The 6,000-nt window shown below is 40.2% G+C and overlaps 1 protein-coding gene across 3 annotated transcripts in view; it reads left to right on the top strand.

Annotated features, from left to right (window-relative positions):
• Positions 1-2,704: 2,704 nt before the first annotated feature.
• LOC124032414 (cyclin-dependent kinase 17-like) overlaps positions 2,705-6,000 on the top strand; it is an 84,901-nt gene continuing 81,605 nt past the window's right edge. For all 3 annotated transcript variants that reach the window (XM_046344809.1, XM_046344802.1, XM_046344818.1), the window contains exon 1: positions 2,705-3,197. The gene's annotated coding sequence lies outside the window, so the exon portion shown is untranslated. The remainder of the gene's footprint in view (positions 3,198-6,000) is intronic.

Genomic DNA, 6,000 nt, shown 5'->3' with positions numbered 1-6,000 from the left:
AACATCTTAGAGGTAGAGCTGTATGTCTTCGACAAATGTGTTATTTTTGTCATCATAACTGCCATGTGTGGAGACTTGTCGCTGGACACAGAACTTCAGTTCCAAGATTCAGCTGTACACCAGAGAGTTACCGACATACATATATGACATATGTATGTTTAATGTTTACACATATCCGACATGGAAGCAATGGATGACTTGCAACTACTACAACGCTGTTTGCAAGTTCAATTCCTGGAAAGCAATGACAGAACTGATTTTGAGAGCACAGACTTGCCTGTGTTGCCTCCCGCAAATCTCTCCGTCCAGACAGAACCGAACACACACACACACACACACACACACACACACACACACACACACACACACACACACACACACACACACACACACACACACACACACACACACACACACACACACACACACACACACACACACACACACACACACACACACACACACACACACACACACACCACCAGATGGAACTGAGCTGGGCCCCTTCAACAAGGCTGCCCTCTCTGCTCGGTAGAAAGTCTGACAGGAAAGTTTGTAGGCTTCTGTTTGCTGAGTATTTCCCCACCTGAATAGCTGGCCCCCGACCCAGAACGGACTGAATGTGGACATTGTCAAGAGAGAGATGTAGACTAGGCTATCCAGGGTGGAGGTACTGGATGGATTGTTGATCAGGTGGCCAAAGTAGGTTGGAGGAAGGATTGTGTGTGTGTGTGTGTGTGTGTGTGTGTGTGTGTGTGTGTGTGTGTGTGTGTGTGTGTGTGTGTGTGTGTGTGTGTGTGTGTGTGTGTGTGTGTGTGTGTGTGTGTGTGTGTGTGTGTGTGTGTGTGTGTGTGTGTGTGTGTGTGTGTGTGTGTGTGTGTGTGTGTGTGTGTGTGTGTGTGTGTCTCCTGTGTGTCTCCTGTGGTGAGAATGAACAGCAGTATAGTGGTGAGGAGATTCATACTGACATCAACATGGAACATTAAAAACATCCCTCTCCATCTCACACACAGATGGACTGCTATTGTCCTACAACATCAGTGTTATTTAGATCAAGGAAAGGCCCAATAGTGTGATTATATAAAGTTTTTTTTTAAAGCAACAAATAGATATTGTCCCGTATAAATAAATATTGTCTCAAGAAATACCTAAAATATATGTTTGCAGAGTACATTCCAAATTCGATGTTCAATAGAGAGGAAAAATCTTCTGTAAAAACCCCCAGTGGGGATTATATGACACAGATTCATACAGTATCTACATTTGATTTCAATGGGGTCCATATGGAACCAACATACACCAGAGGCCCCTGGGGGGCGACATTACACTGGCTGTCCTGCAGTGTTGTGTTCGAGACCACCTAAAGCGAGACCGATTCAGGACCAAGATCAGTGCTAATCGAGTCAATCGAGTCAAGATCAAGACCAAAAGGAGGAGGGGGAGGGGGGGGGGCAAGACAGAGACCAGAAAAATGCAAGTCCAATTCAGGACCATGATTGTAATTATGTCAAATCGCCAACCTTAATAACAGTTAAAAATGTCCAGTATTTTGGGTTCATATTTCAGAATTTTTTACAATTCTTTAAACGTTCAGATTGGTGAGGAAATGCATGCTGAGAGAAAATAGAGAGCCACTCTAAAAAATAACTAGTAAGAGCAACTTTCAAACAATATCCACCACTGTTCCCTACCAGCGACTTCAAATCAAATCTAATCACATTTTATTGGTCGCATAACATACTTATCAGATGTTATTTCTGGTGTAGCGAAATGCTTGTGTTCCTGGCTCCAACAGTAATAACCAACAATAGACAACAATACACACGTATCTAACAAGTAAAATAATGGAATCAAGAAATGTGTTATTATGTGTTATTATGTGTTATTTCATAGTTTTGTTGTCTTCACTATAATTCTACAATGTAGAAAATAGTACAACCAAAGAAAAACCCTTGGATGAGTAAGTGTGTCCTGACTTTTGATTGGTACTGAAACAGGCAGGGAGCAGGCCTCGAACCCTAGCCCGAGGTCCAGCGCGCTATCGTCTGTGCGCCAAAAGCATGCTCAAACGGCTGGGTTTATATCCGCCCAGGGTCATTACACTATATATATATATACATATGTGATGGGATATATAGACAATATGCATATGGAAATGGTTTGAATAAGTAGTATATCAGAAGAATATTATATGTACAGGAATAGTTAAATAGGACAGGCCTTGACAAGAATACAGTACATTTACATATGAAATAGGTAAAACAGATTTAAAGACATTCTGATGAGCGCAACAAAGTTTGAGGATATTTTATCAATAAAAGTAGAAATCAGCAATCTTACGAGTAAATTAGCAAGCCCAGGTTTCAATGGGCGATAAGAAATGAATGTGTCGTGAAAGAAGCGTGAATATTTGACCTGGCAAAGCGGTTTTATGCGCTGACTGAATGGGAGCTGATAATCAGGCTCAGGGTTTTTTTTTATGAGCTGGTCTCGGAAATAAATTACGAGTCCTCACTTTCCAAGATCGAGTCAATATCGAGTCAAAATGTATCCGACACCAAGACAATACACTCAATGGGGTCTCAAGACCGGACAGTACAACACTGCTGTCCTGTCCGGTGTGTATGGTAGCCGGTAGCGATCACAGCGAAGGGTGGCGCTATTTCACCTAGTGACCGTGGTCTGAAAATGTTATTTTTTTGATGACACTGCGGTGGTAGTAGTTAGTAAGCAGCAGTAATGCTGTGTTCAACTACTTGTGGGAACTTGGAAACTCGGAGATGTCCGACTTGCTAACTGGTGATAGTTATACACGTGCGGTGTTGAACGACTCATCAAGTCGTACATTTCTTAGGTCATAGTTCCGACTAGTATTTTAACGCGGCCTAAGTAGGCAGGCACCCCTCACGAGCGATCTATTGTGATCATCGGTTCGCACAGCTGGTCTGTTCTCTTACGGAAAAGGGAACGGAACACTCGCTACGACTTCTTTTCCACCAGGTTATAACTTCGAATCTTCAATAGTCATGCTGGAAGCGACACCTTCGCAGATTTAGGCGACATTATCGGAGATAATAAACTAGCACACGCAGACAACAAAGTATTCCTCTTTTTACGGCGTGTGGAAAGACTGCATCCGGACTGAAAAGAAACTCCGGGGACGGGGACACTGGTCGGAACAACGCACATCGTTTCTGGTGAGCGCTATAGTTACATTTTCTTATGGGTCCTTTGCAATATTGCAACAAATGTTAGCCTACTGTACAAGTGGCTTGGTGATAACGGCTTGAGGTGGCTACATTCATACAACAACAACGACAAGACACATTCTACCCTGCATTGTCACAAAATGGGGTAGCAATGTTTTCTTCACTGCTGTGTGTTTGTCAATGCCTTTGAATTTGTTATTGTGGGGACAGGCTGTTTTCTATTGGAGTTATCATAGGCTTTGGGATGTAAACTGGATACCCTCTCCACTGAGAATAATTACACGTCGCTACTATCATGTTTTATGTGGGATATATAAGTGTGCACTTTGTTGCTGAATTCGCAGAAATATGTTCTTGTTTGATAAGGAAAGGTACAATTATTTCCCAAAACAGAGTTTAAGAGGAACCAAAATAAAATATTAATTTGAAACATGTTTGGCAAAAAAACACCACATTATCCCTGCTAGTTTAGAATGTAGGCTTATGTGGGCGTGTATTGGGTAAATCCATTTAAATTAAAACACTTTTTGACAGCATCCCCTTTGATATAAACAACATTCCATACGTTTGTCCATGGAAGAAGTGGTCCAGTAAGTTACATTTTTGGACCTGAATGGCAAAACATTCAAGAGATAACGCTGCTCGAAGTTGTCACATTCTGTAACCCCCCCCCATCACTGTAAAATATACATTGTTGTTTGATATCATTTATAAGCTTACAAACTATTTGAAATATTTAAATATTTATTGAAAATGTAAAACAAAAAAATAGTTTTTTTAAAATGCGTAAGCTACAACTTTTTTCCCCTCCATATTATTATAACAATTCATTTAATTTGTAAAGCGCTTCTCACACCCAAGCCACCCCCCCCTCAAAACAACTGATCCAAAACACACAACATAGACCATTAACAAAGCTACATAATGATGTCGTCAGATCCGAGGGACAAGAGAACAGAATTAGCAGAGGTCCTTGAAAGCTTTTCTTAAGCTGTGCCTTAAAGGAGGACCGAGACTCTGCATTGTGTTGTTGCTTACACCAATTTTCACATCATCTGAGGTTTTTGTGTTGTGCCTGTCGTCGGTTGAGACACAACATGCTCTTGAATACAATTTTTTTATCTTTAAAAAATTATCTGAAACCCTGTTTGATATCATTTAAAAAAAATTACAATCTAAACCATTTGTCTTTTCCAGTGTTGAAGATGTGCAGGGCTCTACACAGGACCCACCAGTACACTCAGAAAAATGAAGGATTCTAGCTTCAATACCTCAAATATTTTTAATTGTGCGCCTACATTTTTCAACTTAGGCACACCTCTGCTCCTTTTTTGAATGTTTCAGTGTGAAGCTATGACATGGATGTCTTATGATATAGTGGGGTATGCAAAATGGGGCGATTTTGAGCACCTGTAATCTCTTGAATGTGTTGGCGTTCAGGTCCAAGAAGTCACTTTCTGAGCACTTCTACAATGGGCTAATATGTATGTAAGGTTTCGTTCAAATCAAAAGGGGTGACTGAATTCAAATGAATTGACCGTGTTATTGTGAAGTGACCCAACATTAATTCACTGACCCCTATTTTAAACCTCTCGTGCTTTATGTGTTTTATGTGGACCCCTAGGAAGAGGCGCTGCTGCATGTGCAGTAGTTAATGGGGATCCTAATAATCTAAACCTGTTTTGTTTTCCAAAAATATTTCTAGAACAAAATCATTTTTGAATGAAATCCTTTTAAAATTAAATCCTTAGTTTATATATGCCAATCCTCTCCCAAAAGGATTTAGTCTACTTTTATGTAAAAACCTACATTCCGTACATTCTATTTAACTCAATTAATAGAGAATGGATTGCATCCAACATCCCAGAGAAATATTAGTGATTATCTACACTTTATTTTGTTTGAATTTGTGTCGTGTGGAGATCAAATCAAATGTTTCTTGTCACATGCGCCAAATACAACAGGTGTAGACCTTAATGTGAAATGCTGAATACAACAGGTGTAGACCTTAATGTGAAATGCTGAATACAACAGGTGTAGACCTTAATGTGAAATGCTGAATACAACAGGTGTAGACCTTACTGTGAAATGCTGAATACAACAGGCTGTGAAATGCTTACTTACAAGCCCTTAACCAACAATACAGTTCTAGAAATAGAGTTAAGAAAATATTTACAAAATAAAGTTTTTAAAAATCTAATCAAAGTAACACATACATTTACATAACAATAACAAGGCATACAGGGGGTACTGAGTCAATGTGCGGGGGTTCAGGTTAGTCGAGGTAATTTGTAAAGTGACTATGCATAGGTAATAGACAGCGAGTTGCAGCAGCATAAAAACAAGGGGGGGGGGTGTCAATGTAAATCATCTGGGTGGCCATTTGATTAGTTGTTCAGCAGTCTTATGGCTTGGAGGGTAGAAGCTGTTAAGGAGCCTTTTGGTCTGAGACTTGGTGCTTCAGGTATAGCAGTGAGAACAGTCTATGACTTGGGGGTAGAAGCTGTTTAACTTCTTGGATATAGGGGGCGCTCTTTTAATTTTTGGATAAAGAAACGTTCCCGTTTTAAACAAGATATTTTGTCACGAAAAGATGCTCGACTGCATATAATTGACAGCTTTGGAAAGAAAACACTGACGTTTCCAAAACTGCAAAGATATTGTCTGTGAGTGCCACAGAACTAATGCTACAGGAGAAACCAAGATGAAATTTCATTCAGGAAGTGCCCCAGATTTTGCATGCGCTGTGTTCCAATGTCTCTTTATATGACTGTGTATGGGTCACGAATGA

This window comes from Oncorhynchus gorbuscha, linkage group LG01 (assembly GCF_021184085.1).
Source record: "Oncorhynchus gorbuscha isolate QuinsamMale2020 ecotype Even-year linkage group LG01, OgorEven_v1.0, whole genome shotgun sequence".
Taxonomy (NCBI): Eukaryota; Metazoa; Chordata; class Actinopteri; order Salmoniformes; family Salmonidae; genus Oncorhynchus; species Oncorhynchus gorbuscha.
Note: the sequence above shows the minus strand (reverse complement) of the source record. Positions and strands in the feature narration are given on the sequence as shown.